Source organism: Gouania willdenowi, chromosome 19 (genome assembly GCF_900634775.1).
Source record: "Gouania willdenowi chromosome 19, fGouWil2.1, whole genome shotgun sequence".
Classification (NCBI taxonomy): Eukaryota; Metazoa; Chordata; class Actinopteri; order Blenniiformes; family Gobiesocidae; genus Gouania; species Gouania willdenowi.
The window spans coordinates 22,170,054-22,186,250 of NC_041062.1; the positions used below are offsets into that span (position 1 = coordinate 22,170,054).

General features: G+C 41.0%; 1 long non-coding RNA gene across 1 annotated transcript in view; it reads left to right on the plus strand.

Moving 5' to 3' along the window:
* The window catches only part of LOC114481744 (uncharacterized), a 47,462-nt gene extending 33,478 nt beyond the window's left edge, over positions 1–13,984 (plus strand). The window contains exon 3 of the long non-coding RNA XR_003676271.1: positions 13,865–13,984. This is a non-coding gene — a long non-coding RNA (uncharacterized LOC114481744). The remainder of the gene's footprint in view (positions 1–13,864) is intronic.
* Positions 13,985–16,197: the final 2,213 nt, after the last annotated feature.

Consider the following 16,197-nt stretch of genomic DNA (forward strand, 5'->3'; position numbering starts at 1 on the left):
TCTGTTTAGTAATTTGGACTATGAAACGCACAAAATGCGGACACTTTCAAACTTATAGGTACTGTAGGCTATTGGAAATGGAAAAATAAATAATTTATAATTATATTATAATTAAAACAATAATCAAAATATCAATTCGCCCTTGGGTTGGCACTGCCTACCTTGCCTACCCTGACGGCACGGCACGTCACTGCGTGTAACTGAGATCAAGGTGCGCAGGGGAAGAAACAGCGCCAAAAACAGTGCTACTGCGTGTCTTTTATGACTAACACGCATGGGAGAATAGACTACAAAGTGCTTTTTTTTTCAGTTGAGATGTGTTCTACATTACATGGAAGGTAAAATGAAGGTCTCTGTTTACCGCTGAAAATGAAAGAAAGCAGAGGTTGGTTAGTTTAGAAAGGAACAAGTATAAAAAAACAACTCATATTTTGTGTCATACTGAGTGTTTTCACTGGCTGACTGCTAACTGCTTTGTTAGAGACAGCCGGTAATAACAGTAGCTGCTGCTTTGTTGTATTCACAGTCACACAGGCATCCTCACTATTGTAATCCATGTACTTTATTGTTATGCGTCACACACTCCTGTTATTGTTTTTAGCCAAAAAACTGCACATTACTGTAAAACACATGGCTATTTAATTGTGATTTTAAGTCCGACAAACACTACTTCAGGGTGTGTGTTTATCACATCAGCGGCAGCAGCGGCAGCAGCAGCAGCTGATGTCTGCTGTTTCAAACACACATTGGTGTTAAACTGCTAAATTACTTTCTTGTCATCCTCACTTCTTCTAACTACAGGTATTTAAGATGATAATCATTTGTTTTGTCCAACCGCATTGGGTCACAAAATACTGGGAAGGGTACTTTCAAAATGTAATCAGTTAGACTACATATTACATGCCCAAAAATGTAATTTGTAATGTAATCCCTTACATTACTCAATCTGAGTACTATAATCTGATTACTTGGATTACGTCCACATGAAATTTAATTTTTTAAGTGTAGGAATGCAAAAATAAAGATGACTAATGTAAATACAACATCCTCTATAGGTGCTGATGGTGACATTACACTTCACAATAATAACACATACTCATAATAACCATTTGTTTTAAATGTATGAAGTCTACTAGTTTATTCAACAAACTATGTTATCGTCATAAAGTACTTGGTATGTAACTGTAGACAGTAGGCTGTCTATAAATAACTGCATATTAATAAATTGATAGAAATTAGGGACATTGCTAGCTGACTATTTTCCTTGTCTACTTCTTCTTTATCAACTTGTGACTATATTACACAAGGTTTTTTTTGAACAGTTCAATTTAAGCACAAAAATAATCTATGGTCTAATCTAAGGTCAAAACATTGTCTTTAAAAATATTGTGTGGCATTTCCACACATGCTTTAGTTTAAAGCTTATAAATATTTGAACAATAAACAGTCAGAAGCAATAATTAATGTGATCAACAACCGCATTAAAATGGAAACTATAGAAAAAGACAACAAACTAATAAATCAGTTATCAGAATTACTGTTCAGCTGTCAATAACATGTTCAGGCATCACATTATAACAGTGACATGTAGAATGGAAGAAGTGTGGGATATGATATCTTCCATTTACTGAACACAAAATAAAGCTTTCACTACTTTATCATACAAAGAGAGCAGCCATGGATTCATTAGCATGGTGTAAATCATCACGTTAAAAACACCTGCAATAAATTACACTCGTACCTTTTCACGCATGCACACGCAAGGGCGGACACCCACAGCGTTTGCACATGTACACATTCATGCGCACACACATACACACACACCAACACACACTGCCTTCTCTTCAGTTAGCAGAGTTATCTCTCCATAGATAAATTGTTCTCTGCCCTGACATTACAACAGTGCTGCCAAGTTTCAGAAAACAACAAGAGAAATACTTTTGTGACATGATGCGTTTCGGCGAAAAAAAAATTGGCCTTTTTTAACATTGCTTTGACCTGTTTTAATGTGGATTTATACCTTAAGGCTGATGTCCTCACCTTCATGCCTGCGTCCAGTGACATGCAGTCAGGGTAAGGAAAGGTAGGCAGTGCCTACCCAAGGGTGAATTGATATTTTGATAATTTATTTTAATTATGATATAATTATGAATTATTTATTTTTCAATTTCCAATAGCCTACAGTACCTATAAGCTTGAAAGTGTCCACATTTTGTGTGTTTCGTAGCCCAAATCGCTAAACATTTCCTAACCGCTGTAAGGCAGGAGGAGGCCACACCCCTTCTCTTTTTTTTTGTTCTCTCTTTTTTCCTCTTTTACCATCACCAGCCCTCCCTAAGGAAGGGTAAGAAATCTTTTATTATAGGGAGGATATAAAAAGGGAGAGCAGTGTTACACCTAAGTGGAGAGGGAGGGGGAGGGGGAGGGGAAAGGAAGCAGGGAGGAGAGAGTCATGGTAGGAAATAGAAAGGGTGGGAAAGAATAGATTGTTTTACAGTGAGGGTGAGATGTGAAGTTGTAGAATATATTGTGCTTATTATGTTGTGTAATCAAGCCAGTATAGTGACAAGTGTGAAGCTTAGCTATAATGGTGGTGGCTGTGGACAGGGGGAATGAGTGAGTGGTAGTACCTAAAGCAGGTATTTGGGATTAACGTGTCTAAAGTTAAGCCCAGTATGAGTTCCATCCCACATCCCAAGGCGTGCCAGTGCATTGTAGACCAGTATATGTGCTATAAACCGCTACCCAGGAACTGCCCCGGGCCCGCAGATGCAGCCAGGCCAGCAGAAAGAGTGGGGTCCAGGGTGCCCCAGGCCATCCCCCATGGCCGAGCAACCCCCAGACGCCCCCAAGATCCCAGGCTGAGAGGCAGCCACCGCCCCCCACACACACATCCGGGGAAGCCCCAAGCAGCCGAGCACCCAGCGCATCCCGCCACCGACCCCAACCCCCAACCCCCAAGGCCCCCTGCCAGCATCCAGCGCCCCCCACCTACCCACACCTAAGCACCCAACCCCCGAGGGGAGGGCCCAGAGAGCCCCACAGCGGAGCCAAGGCCAGAACCGCACCGAACGGGCAGCCAGCGGGCCCAGAGCCAGCAGGGACCAGACTCCAGGCCAGAAGGACCCAGAACAGAAGCAGCACCAAGAGCTGCGTCCCCAGGGACGGCGACCAAGCCAATAGTCGCCGAGGGCACCAAGGGGATGCTGCAAGTTGCCCCGCCGGCCCCGAGGCACACCGACCAAGCACCCCAGGGCGTGCCAGATCGCCTTTCCTTAATGCCACCCGTGCAATGAGCCCTAGACAGCAAAGGGCCCAGCCACACAGCAGAGCCCGGGCCACCCGGCGCCGCACCCACAGGCATGGTAGGGCACGGCTCGCGCCACTCGCCCCGGAAGACCCCCACCAGGACCGGCCAGGCCCGCCGGACCCCAAGGGCACCACCACAGGAAAGGGAACCCCCAAGGGCGAGCCCCCGGGTATGTGGTGCAATAGTTCCGGAGGGTGGAAGTGGTGGTCCCACCCCTGTAATTAAAATTGGAGGGATTAGTAGGGCAGCCAGAGTTGGGAGTCCGCCCCCGTGCCACTACTTAGTAGCACAGGCGGCGGCCCCCTCCACTCCCAGCCCCACCATCCAGCCCCCCAAGGGTTGGGTATGTGAGTGTGGTGCAACAAGTGGGTGAGCCAGACCAGCTGGGAGTGAGTGATGTAAAGTGCCCATGTAGGAGGCCTGTCTGGTAGGAGCCCGGAGTCTGCATGGCAGGCCACTGAAGAGGGTAGATGGCGCAGACTGGCACGCGGCACTGCGGGCCCCAGGGACGCGCCGAACAGCATAACCGGAGACCCCCGCGGCACCCCCCCAAACCATGCCGGCCATACGGAGCACGGCGGGACCCCCCCCAGGCGGAGCCAGGCACCAGTCACATCCCCCAGCAGCCCAGGAGGCGACCCCCGCCGCCAGCCGGCCCAGAGCGGCCCGCCCCGCCAAAGCAGGCAGTGGCCGAGCAGGAGAGAGGCCAGCTCCCACACCAGGGCCAGCACAGGCCCACACGACACCACGACATAGCACCCTCCACAGGTGGGCGGCCCCGGCCCCCCGACGAGAGAGGACGCCACCAACCACCCAGGCAGGGCCACCCTGCCAGCCACGGACCGACAGGCAGGCGAATTCATGCACCCCCAGCAAGGCACCGCAACCCCACACCAACGTCGCCAGCAGAGCACCCCCCTCCCACGGAGGCAACCCCCAATCAACCACGCGCCGACACCAGACACCCCCGACGCCAGCACAGCCCGGCCACACCCCTTCTCAAAAGCATGTTGCTGCTCTGCCTCTGTTACCATAGCGTGTTTTTATGTGTTTGCACATTCGCAGTCAGTTCCCCAAGATGAAAACCATTTATGTAAAAAGGCAGCTCTCTACGCTGCCTTTGGACGTAACTGTGCTCTGCTAAATGCTATATGTAAGTTCACAGTGGATTAGTGAATTGATATCACGTGACCACTGCTGCTACGTTTTCTAGCTAGTTCGCGGGATAACACTACAGTCAGGATGACAGCGCTCGAGACGATGAACAAACTTTTTTTGAGGAAAAACGACAGCATTTAAAAGATTGGAGACCAACACCTGAGTTACCAGACTTTCAGCAAAGGAAAGGTTAGAAAATGTTTGTATTTTCTACAGTGAATGGTACAAAAGGAAGGATTGGCTTTGTGGATGCACCTCACTGAGGCTGTTCTGAGTTGTTTTTGTTATCATTTTCTCCGTGTTTCGTTGATTTTGTTAGATGGCTAAATACTTGTTCATGTGGATCTTGTTGGGTTTTTTCTTTCTTATTATGAATTTAATATTTTGATAGGCGCATTGAGATGACTTTGTTGTAGATTGCGCTATTCAAATAAAGTTGAATTGAATTAAATTAACACTTGCCAGCAGAAACATATGAAATTGTCGATTTGGAACACCCTGCCTACCCAACCCTAGTGCTCACAGCACGTCACTGCCAGCGACTCTTCCTGCACTGTGGCCTCCTAATGTTAGTTTTAATCAACCAGAAATTAGAAATGAAAACTAACAATAATTTTGACAAAATACATTTAATTGTCAATATTTCATTTCAACCAACTCGTTATCATTTAGCTGGGGACATGTCTCATGTTGTAGGTGTTTGTCGCAGATTTTGATGCCTTGATGACAGAGGTAGGGGGCTCCCACTTAAAACACTCTGGCCCAAGGCAGTGCTACCTTTACCTCAGCTCTCCTTGTCTGCAAAAGAAAGGAGGTCATTAAGAAGCTAATCATGTAAAAAACATTAAAACATCAAGTGATTTTTGTTTGAATGAATGTCTTAGCAGCAGACTCAAGGTCCATAGAAAGACACTATTACATACAAAAATAATCATAACATATATATATATATATATATATATATAAATATATATATATATAGGAACAGTTCAAATTATCATTAGATAATTTGTTTCATTTACTATGTATTTATGCTGATATACGTGAACACAATCCTCAAAAATAGAACCATTTTGACATAGAACAGTGTTTCTCAAACATTATTGCCCCATGTACCCATTAGCTCATGTTATACATGCTCTATTTGTGTCTCGTCCAACATTAACCTTGAATTCAGACCTTTTTATTCATTTAGTTCTGATTTTTTTGCTCATTTTAGAATTTAAACTTCACCTTTTGGTGTATTTTAAAGATTACAACAAATTATGATTGATAGATATAAAAAAGTCTGTGTGCATGTAAAAAAAAAATCTATAATGTTGAAAAATAAACTGCAATGTTTGTGTACCTCCTGAAAGGTGTTCAAGTATACCTAGGGCAGCGGTCTGCAACCATTATTCTCAAAGGAGCCATTTTTCCTCCTCTCACCTGGATTAAAATCTTTCCGGAGCCACAAAAAAATACCTTCTCAATGAATCAATCAATCAATCAATCTTTATTTGTATAGCGTCAAATCATAACCAATGGTATCTCAAGACACTTTACAGTAGAGCAGTCTTAAGGACGAACTCTTCATTTTATGGATACACACATATGCATATATACGTATATACACATACATATGTATCCCACACCCAACATGAAATCATCATGGCGGCAAGGAAAACCTTCTGTTAAGCAGCAGGAACCTTGTGTGGATCCCATTCCTATGATGAACAGCCATCCACGTTATGCTGTGTTGGGTGTGTGCAGAGGAAAGGGTGGAGACAGAGTTGTTGAGACTCTGTAACTCCACACTGAGGATCCCACGGACCTGCAAGACAAAAGCCAGAAGAAGTACAGGAGCAAACACACAAGGGAAGAAGCAGACATAGAGGGAGTGTTTGAGAGAGGAATGGGACCCTCTCCGGTCCCTCTCTAACCTAAATGACCTCTCTCTTAACGCCCTCTCCAACCTCTCTCCAACCGAGCATGCCAGACCCCCCCCCCCGGCAGTCTATGCCTATTGCATCTTAATTATGAGCTATGAGCTGGTTCCTAACTAAAAGCTTTACCAAAGAGGAATGTTTTGAGCCTAACCTTAAAGGTAGAGAGGGTGTCTGCCCCCCGAACCGTGGTTGGTAGATGGTTCCAGAGAAGTGGGGCCTGATAACTGAAAGCTCTTCCTCCTATACTACTTTTAGAGACGAATGGAACAACGAGTAGTCCAGCATTTTGAGAGCGTAGTGTTCTGGGGGGATTGTATGGCACTACAAGCTCCTTGAGATAGACTGGTGCCTGTCCATTTAGGGCTTTATAAGTGAGAAGAAGAATCTTGAATTCTATTCTATATTTTATGGGAAGCCAATGCAGAGAGGCTAATACAGGAGTAATGTGATCTCTTCTCCTAGTTTTAGTCAGTACACGTGCTGCAGCATTTTGAACCAGCTGAAGTGTCTTAAGCGACTTGCTCGGGCAGCCTGCTAAAAGAGAGTTACAATAATCCAGTCTAGAGGTAACAAAAGCATGGACTAGTTTTTCGGCGTCGCCCTGAGACAGGATAGATCTGATTTTAGCAATGTTACGGAGATGAAAGAAGGCAGTTCTTGAAGTTTGTTTTATGTGAGAGTTGAAGGATAAGTCCTGATCAAATAGAACCCCAAGGTTTTTAACAGTTGTGCTTTGTGCCAGAGTAATGCCATCTAGGGCAGTTAGGCTAGCATAGGTTTCTCTAAGGTGTCGTGGGCCCAGTACAATGACCTCACTCTTGTCTGAGTTGAGAAGAAGAAAATTTTGGTCCATCCAGGCCCTAATGTCCTTTAGACAGGCCTCAAGTTTAGATAGCTGATTTGTCTCACCTGGCTTCATTGATACATACAGTTGGGTATCATCAGCATAGCAGTGAAAGTTAACAGAGTATTTTCTCATAACATTACCAAGGGGGATCATATAGATACAGAAGAGGATTGGACCTAGCACAGAGCCCTGAGGAACCCCGTAGCTTACTTTAGTGTACACAGAAGACTTATTATTCACGTGTACAAACTGGTACCTATCAGATAGGTAGGACTTAAACCAGTTTAGGGCAGTCCCTGTGATTCCAAGTAATTTCTCTAATCTCTCTAGTAGAATATAGTGATCTATAGTGTCAAAAGCTGCACTAAGATCTAATAAAACCAGCACTGAGAGTCGTCCTTCATCTGAAGCCCAGAGTAGATCATTAGTTACTTTAACTAAAGCAGTCTCTGTGCTGTGTTGAGCTCTAAAACCTGACTGGAAGTCCTCGAACAGGCTGTTGTTTTGAAGAAATTCACAGAGCTGAGCCGCCACAACTTTCTCAAGAATCTTTGAAATAAAAGGAAGATTAGATATAGGCCTGTAGTTTGCTAAAGTGCTGGAATCAAGAGTAGGTTTTTTGAGAAGGGGTTTGATTACAGCTACTTTAAAGGACTGTGGCACGTAGCCTATTGATAGGGATATATTTATTGTCTCCAACAAAGATGGGCAGACTAGGGGAATAATTTCTTTAAACAGCTTAGTTGGGATCGGATCTGAAAGGCAGGTCGATGGTTTGGAGGATGAAATAATAGAGTTAAGTTCCTGAAGTCCTATATGTGTGAAACAGTTTAGGTTAGGCCTATTTACATTTAATGGTACAGCAGGCCCAGGTGAAGGCAGGGAGTGGCTAATTTTATCTCTAATCTTGTGAATTTTATTGTTAAAAAATGTCATAAAGTCCTCACAGCTGAGGGCTAGAGGAATCATGGGCTCAATAGAGCTCTGACTTTGTGTTAGCCTGGCTACAGTGCTGAAAAGGTACCTCGGATTATTTTTATTTTCTTCAATTAGTGAGGAATAGTATGTAGATCGACTATGTCGTAAGGCTGTCATGTATTTACTATGGCTTTCTTGCCAGAGTATTCGTGACTCCTCTGTTTTATTGGAGCGCCACATTCTCTCTAATTTACGGGTTGTTTGTTTAAGTGTGTGAGTTTCAGAGCTAAACCACGGAGCTTTCCTCTGACGTTTAATGGTTTTTTCCCTCAATGGGGCAATTGAGTCCAAGGTGGATTTTAGTAGACTAGCAGAGCTATCGACAAGCAGATCCAGTTGAGAGGGGTTATAATTAATATCATAGTTATTTATTGGATGGTGCACTGAGTTTAAGGCAGCAGGAATGGCCTCTTTAAATTTAGCCACAGCACTATTGGACAGATTTCTACTCGTAACTATTTTATTGCACAGTGCGAGATCCTCTAGGATAATGTTAAAAGATATTAAAAAGTGATCTGATAGCAGAGGATTTTCAGGGTAGACTTTTAGTTCATTTATATCAAGGCCATATGTTAGAACAAGATCAAGAGTATGATTTAAATGATGAGTAGCTTCATTAATAGTTTGAAAAAAGCCAACTGAGTCTATTAGGGTCATAAAGGCTGAGCTCAGGCTATCACTATCTTTATCCACATGGATATTAAAATCTCCTACTATCAGTATTTTATCAGAACTGAGGACTAAGTTTGATATAAACTCAGAGAATTCTGATAGAAATTCAGAATAAGGGCCTGGAGGACGGTAAATTATCGCAAATAAGACTGGCTGGCAGGTTTTTGATTCGGTATGAGATAAATTTAGAACCAGGCTTTCAAAGGAAGTGTAACTGGCCTTTGGTTTAGGATAGATTAGGAGAGAGGAATGATAAATAGCTGCTACACCACCTCCACGGCCTATGTCTCGTGGCATATGAGTATTTAAATGACTGGGAGGAGTGGCTTCATTTAAACTAACATATTCATCTTGATACAGCCATGTTTCAGTTAAACAGAATAAATCAAAGTTATTTTCTGAGATAAGGTCATTTACTAGTAGAGATTTGGATCTCAGTGATCTAATATTTAATAGAGCACATCTAATGGTTTTATGTTTTGGTGTTTCTAGATTTGAGATTTTAATTTTTTTCAGATTTTTATAATTGATAGCTCTTTTATTTGATTTTATGTTAAAATCATTGTGAAATTTGGGTCGGGGGACTGACACCGTCTCCATAAAATAATATTCATCACCATCACAGCAGTTGCCATGGCGATGAACACAGCTATCATAATAGCAATGGGAGGGAAACTGTCCTAAGGCAAGCGCAGAGGGGCGTGGAGGACTCCCCCTCTGTAACATGGTCTCATTCATGAGATGTCATAAATGTGCCATGTTTTCTGATAGTAGAGATGCTCCCTCCAAAGTAGGATGGATTCCATCTCTTCCTATCAGGTTCGGTTTTCCCCAGAAGGATCTCCAATTATCAATGAAGCCCACCTCGTTTTCTGGAATGAAGACAATATAGTGTAGTAAATTCTATACATTGTTACAATTATGTCAAATAATATTATTAATGATATTAATGATATATATATTTGTAGTGCTACAAAAAAATTACATACTAATTGCTAATTTCTTGCAACATATCAAATATGCTCATTAATTAATGATGTATTATTGGGGAAAAAATCTAACTCGCCCGTTTGGAGCTGACTTTTACAAAATGTGTAATGACACGGGAGGGAGGAAACAGAACTTTTTCAACTTTGATCCTCTGAATGAGGCTAAAGGAAGCTAAAGGAATGTATATTACTGTAACAAAACCATTGGGAATTTTTCATAATACTGCCCCTTTAAAGGAGCATAGGGCAGGATTTGTGAAGAAGCTGACTCCTATGCCTGCCTACAAAGAAAAACATGGTGGACATCTCGTATATTTTAGTGGCAAATTGCCTTATCTCAAGATGGCTTGTGGCTTTAGAATTGTTTTGATAACATTTCTAGCAACAAACCTACCGTTAAAGCGACAGTGTATATGTTTTTTTTTTGGTGTAATTCAGTCAAAAATCCATAATCATCTTGGAGCATATTGTAATTTAAAGTTTTCTGAGTGGACAGTGAATCTATTCTCCTTCTCCTCGCCCTGTCGATGAAATTTAGAAATCCAAGAGCTGGATGTCAGCCAATTAGAGATCTTTCTACACGTGTGCTCCATGGGCTGTTTTGAACATTACTATTGGCTGCTTTAAGGTGAAATCAAGCTGCTGCTTGGGGCTTCAACTACAATGATACGTGCATTCATGTCTGCTGACTTCAGTCGAGCAGCCAATAGTAACGCCCAATACAGCCCATGGAGCACACGTGCTTGTAGAAATATCTCTGATTGGCTGACATCCAGCGTCATGCTCCTGGATTTCTAAACTTCCTTTGCAGGGCTAGGTGAAGGAGAAGGGATTCACTATCCACTCAGAACACTTTGGATTACAATATGCTCAAAGATGATTATAGATTTTTGACCAAATTATGCCAAAAAAATGTGACATACATGCCTTATGGGTAGGTTTGTCGGTATAAATGTTATCAAAACCATTCTAAAGCTACAATCTATCTTGAAATAAGGCAATTTACCACTAAAATATACAATATGTCCATTGTGTTTTTCATTGTAGGCAGGCAGCGGAAATTTTCTGGCGCCCACTACAAGCCGTCCCACCCGCCCAACCAAGCTCCAGTATCCCTTATCTTTTAAGATAGGTGTACAAGAAATCTAAAATACCCACTTGTCAACCACTTACTAAATACAATTATGTGATTAGAATCTAGTAGGTCAACCTTTATTAACATTAAAATGCTATGAACATTCCTACTAGGGCTGGGCGATATGGACCAAAACACATATCTCAATATATTTTCTCAAAATGGTGATATATGATATAAATCTAATTTTATTAAATGAAGTCCGACCAGAAAGACAATTCTGGGTTAAATTTGCTGATGCAAAATGCCACACAGAAACATTTATTAACAAACAGCTGATGAATATGTGCACTCAGAAATCCATCTAACTGAGCTTTACATGCTGTTCTGAGAAGTAAAAGCAGCGACTCCTAAAACTAGTATTTTGTTTCATATGATATATGAAATATTATAGTTTTCTATATCGCCAAAGCCCTAGTTCCTAAATTATAAAACAGCCTAAATAAAAACATAAATGGGTATATGAAGCACGTGTTTATTTAATATACTTACAGTTTATATACGTCAACACATTGAATATTTACTGTTAATTTCACATTGCTTGTCTTTAAGTTAAAGATTAACACTTTATTTTTATTATATATTTTCTGATAATTTCTCATGATCACTCATGTGGTTCTCTGGTATTCACTAATGACTTATTGGACACATTTATTACAGACTTTATATTCTTTAACACTTTTTGAAAGCAGTGTATATTTGTGGAGCTTGTGATTGGCTGATTTTTCATGCTGACTTACGTGGTTCCTTCCGCTGTGGTAGACGTTAAAATCTCAGTTATTAATCTAACAGAACGTGGAACTGTGTCCCATCCTGCTGCTCTTTAGGAAGGTAAACTATCTGTCCCATTTCACAACGTATTTACACCAGTTCTTTGTTTTTTTTCGCCGGAACTTCTCCATCCATACATCTCTTTTCTTAGTTGTTTCCGGGTTTGTTGCTGCTGTCGACACTAATCTCACGAGGACTGCCACTCAGGTCACTTCAGATGACACCTGAGTTGCAGTTCTTGCGAGGCTAGTGACGGTGTTCAGTTTAGTAAGGCATCTTTGAATTATTATTACATTAAAATACGGGATATTTACGCGAAAATACTAAAGAGGGGTTAAATACGGGAGTTTCCCTGCCAAAACAGGATACTTGACAGGTATGGACCTGACTTCAGCTCGTTGAAAAGGGTTACAATATTGCTGTGAGACTGGGTTGTGCTACGACAACACAAAGGGGCGAATTCACTAAGATCTGAAATAAAGGGTGGTAAACCAGGTGTGTCCCTAAATCCTTTGGTGGTGCTGTTTGCTCACCTGCTGTGGGGAATTCACTAACATTGTGGCACTTATAAATGTGCGTATTGACGTGGTTGAGACCGCCCTATTTAAATGAACATTTTGCTCGTTCATTGTGGAGAGGTGGGTGCCCAGATGCACAAAATAACTCTATTAGTCTAAGTTCAATTAGAGGCTGGTGGACTTCTCTGTTTGCTGCACACACATGTAATATTGTAGAAAACAAAATAAACAAATAAGAATGTTTAAAACAAAATAAACAAATACATTTCTTTTTTTAAAAACAAACAAAACTTTAAAACCTACTTATGTTTTTCCCCCTAATTCAATGTGGGTGCTCCGCCAGGTCCTGTAACTTTGCTCTTATCAGTTCATAGAAAACAGGCAGATTTGGAACAGAAACCGTTCTATTGATCTGTTGATGCCATTGATCTGAGTTATGCAGCAACAGGGTCTCTCAATCAGTCGATCAGCACCTATTGAAAATGAGCTCCTGAGTAGCACTTGTCACGCACACTCATTTGTGAACATTGTGCCATCACTACGTACATTATGCAGCTCGTCAGCTGATTCTGCCTAATCCTCCAGCCATCAACATGACACGAGAGTTTTACAGTCAACATATGGAGAGAAAGACACAGAAGCTCCCTGGTGGGATGCGTCCAGAGCGACATCCATGGAGCTCCGTGCAAAGCATCTTCTGCATCGCAGCCACACCAGACTCCACAACTTTTTCTCTTTCTTACTCGCACTTTACTCTGCATTTTCTTATTCCGTGGCTGTTAATATTAACTATTGTTTTATTTAAATTATTTTCTTATACTAGAAAGGTTAATTGGAGCATTTTTTTTTTCTATCTCTGCTGTGTTTTGTGTCAACATTCAGTAAAGCAATGATCTCTGTATGTGAGTTTGCACCTGTTGATGGGTCGTACTATTTTCAGCGCATAAAACAGTCACCGCAAACAGTTCCAAGTTTGATGAATTGCACTGCGCCCACTGCATTAATTTATTTGCATTTCCCCCTCCCATTTTTTGTGCTCCTTATGAGATCTGCCTTCCTTACATATTCATCAGAGGGAAAGGCACTAAATGGATTGTGGGCGCATTGTGATGCGCAGAAGACGGGCAGTCCTGATTTGTTTGTACCCCTTATTAGGATGTGGAGTGACATTTGCACACGTTTTAATACCCCTAAACCTTTAGTGAATCCGCCCCCAAAACTCTAAAACCAGGAGCAACAAAGACAGGGTCAGCTGAGCAACACACAGTTGGTAAAACCAATAGAAAACAGTGTTGGTAGAAAAACATAAATATGGACTCACCAACATCTCTATTGATTTTGATGAGCAACTGAAGGTAGAGGCTTATGTTTCACTTCCCTATTAATGTTAGTTAATAGAAAAATGTCACCTGGAATGCTGAAAGATTCATTTCTGGTCCTGCTCATGCACAACATTGAACATTGAAGTGGGACAACATTGAACCTGGTTGTGAAGAAATTATTTTTATAAATTTGTAAATGGTTTTAATTTTCATAGCCTTTTGTGTATTGTTTGCAGTGTGATCCGCATCAGCAGAAATGGCTGGCACACACTTCTGAACTTCCTCTTTCACACAGGACTTACTTTTGGAGTTTTTGCTGGAGGTATCAATCAGATCAACTTACCCTTCGTGTGCCAAATCGTAAGTGCTTCTTTTTTTTTGTGTTTAAAGTCGAGTGTGATTGTGCAACTCACCAGTTACGTCAGTATCATGCCACCCAAAGCAGGGAACACCCTGGACACTTGATTGCTGCGGGAGGAAATTATGCAAATGTGGTTCATGAATTAAAAGTTAAAGAAAAATCCAGATAATCATGACACTATATTTTCAAATGAAATTAAAACAGTTTTACATTAAAAAGGCCTAAAGTCTTTTTATACACTCGTTGCAAGCCATCTTTGTTATGTTTATTTAGGACTGTTATCTACATGAACATCACTAAATATTGAGATGTAACTAACCACTTTTAATTAAAAAAAGTTAAACAGATCAGTCCTTTATGTGTCCACTCACTCTTGCTTTATCCACTAACGCAGGGGTTCTCAACTGATCCACCCTGGGACTCACATTTTGCCACGGTCATTAAATCTTATGTATTTTCCGTGCAACATGCATTTCCCAGCATGCTTGTCAAAAGAAAAGTTTATTTCATAAAAAGACAAGTCCAACTTGAAAGACATTAAGCATTCATTTATTTTTGACCTGCTGTCCGTTTACAGGTTTACAGGTCTGCGACCCACTTTAGGGTCCTGACCCACCAGTTAAGAATCGCTGCTCTAACGTGTCTTACAGGGCCTCTGCTGACAGTATCCATCCATCTCATATATGGCATGTCAAGGAACACCACGAACAGGACAGCAGTCTGGCATATAATAGGGCGAACACAGAGACATTATTTTAATCTTTATCTGGGGAAAACACTAGTATCTGAAAAAGATGACCATTCAAATTTCACACAGCATTGACAGTTTAAGGTTTTAGTCAGTCTCTCATTGCTAGTACAATGATCAATGTGTGTTCAGGATGGTTACGGAGTCAGTCATCTGTTTCAAACACTCACCAGAGTGTTAAGATGCTAAGTCCCTTTCTTGTCGTCCTCTCCTCTTCTATCCACAGGAAGAGGTTTTATCTATTATCATTTAAGGTGATAATCGTTTGTTTTGTCCAACCGCTGCGTCACATTGGGTCACAAACACTTTAGATCATGTCAAAGGCATTACGAGGAGGTAAAACGGCTGCTGAAAGTAGAACTGCTACCTGGGCGCTATACCGTGGCTGCCCACTTCTCCTCGGGGAGGGGTTAAATGCAGAGAACAAATTTTGTCTATGTAGTTTTACATATATGATAATAAATTATAATGCATATTCTATGTTAAATCACAGTGTTTGTTTTAGCTGAGGTAGTTTGAGAGGGAGGAGTTCACATTCTTATAGGATAGGAGGAGCCAGGATTATCGGGAGGAGTTTTTGCATTGTGGCATCACAACATCACAACATGAGAAAAATCCAACTCCACCTTGCAGCTAACTTTGTACAAAATGTGGAATAGCAAGGGAGCATATCACTGCAGCAAAAACCATTATAAAATAATTTTTCATAATACGTACTGCCCCTTTAAATATGTATATATATATATATATATATATATATATATATATATATATATATATATATTTATTTGAGATAGATGTGGAACAGGAGAGATAGACGTGGAACGGGAGACAAAGCTGGATCCAGAACTGGTAAGAAAGCATTTGTTGCTCAATGCACTGCAGCACAGAGCACCGGAGCACGTATGGATGAGATGAGGGCTGTAAATACTTTCCGTGACAAAGTTTGAGCAGAATCACATGGCTTGATAATCACTATATTGTCTTTAATAAAAGCACAGTTTTAGTGAAAGTAGACCTCAAGGAATATAGTTATTGCTATATATATTTATATATCAAAAATCTAATATTAACGATATCAGTAAAGAATACAAAAATGTACATTTTGTTACAGTTGTGAATAGGCATACTTTTATTAACCTATTAAGTATACAATGCCAGATTATACATTTACATTAGAACCACTAAAAAACTTACCTTGGCAAGCACTAACAGTTAATGTTACAAAAATCCTTGAGGACAATTTTGTTCCAAAGAAGTGTCAAACCAGTATTGTTTAAGTTATAAGCTAGTAATATGGATAATAATTTGCTAACTAAAGACACAAATAAGTGGTTGACAAAAAGCATTATTTAGTAATATCAAAAAAAGTACAAATTAAGTTATGCAAGTTCAACACAAATAACAATAATAAACAAATACAATGGGCTGTAAACACAATGACACTTAAGGAAGACATC